At 36.1% G+C, this 892-nt stretch overlaps 1 protein-coding gene across 1 annotated transcript in view; it reads right to left on the reverse strand.

Annotated features, from left to right (window-relative positions):
• Positions 1–892, reverse strand: part of TTLL1 (tubulin tyrosine ligase-like family, member 1) — a 13,574-nt gene that overhangs the window by 4,861 nt on the left and 7,821 nt on the right. The gene's annotated exons all lie outside the window — the stretch shown is intronic.

Genomic DNA, 892 nt, shown 5'->3' on the forward strand with positions numbered 1-892 from the left:
CCATTTATACTTACATGCAAGTATTGCTCTAAAAACAAACTTGACAAATTGTTCTTGCAGCTTTATGAAGACTTCACCTTTACTTTGAACTGCCCTTTACACAGACAACAGCTTTTATTATAGCTGCAATGTGCTTATATCAAACATGGCAAATCAAGTAATAAATCTTCCTTAGAAGAAAATAAAAAAGGGCATTTTGACAGTTTTGTAGTCAAACATGACTTATGATTTAGAAATATAAGTTTGATAAGGTTGAAAGAATCAAATGTTTTCCTCCTCTGGGGATAAGGGAGAAACAATCAAGTGAGCAAGAACTAGATTTCACTGAAGTTAGCTGTTTTTAAATGCAGCACTTGAAAGTGCTTGTCTGTGTTATTCATGTTTACTCATGCATTCTGTGCATGCTGTGATTTAAGACACTTGTCTGTTCTCCGAAAGGCAAACATGGCATCTTCTGAATGGTGCTAGTGACAACAGTTACACTCAAGAAGACACTGAATTAACACCTGAATTGTTTTTAAAAGTTAATTTTTCAAGTAACTCAGTAAAAAAAACCCCACTAAGTGTTGCTGAAACAGAACAAGGGAAACAGGAGGTTACCATATATTTGTCTTTTCAGAGGCTATCAAGACTCTGAATTATTTGTCTTTCAGAGGAAAGACAAGCAAAGTGAGGGTATTGGTACTGTTGGGAAGACACAGTGCTCACCCCTCAAGCAACTCTCAGGACAAATGCTCTATCCCTTTATAAAGGTTGTCCTCAGAGCATTTCTGAGAATTAATGCCTGCTAAATAATAAAACACAGAATGTACAGAGCAGAAAAAAAAGTTCACAGAGGAACAAATTCTGTCACAAGGTCAGAGAAGCATCTATCTGTTATTAGGCTTTTCCC

The sequence above is a fragment of the Acanthisitta chloris genome, unplaced genomic scaffold (assembly GCF_000695815.1).
Source record: "Acanthisitta chloris isolate BGI_N310 unplaced genomic scaffold, ASM69581v1 scaffold30294, whole genome shotgun sequence".
NCBI lineage: Eukaryota > Metazoa > Chordata > Aves > Passeriformes > Acanthisittidae > Acanthisitta > Acanthisitta chloris.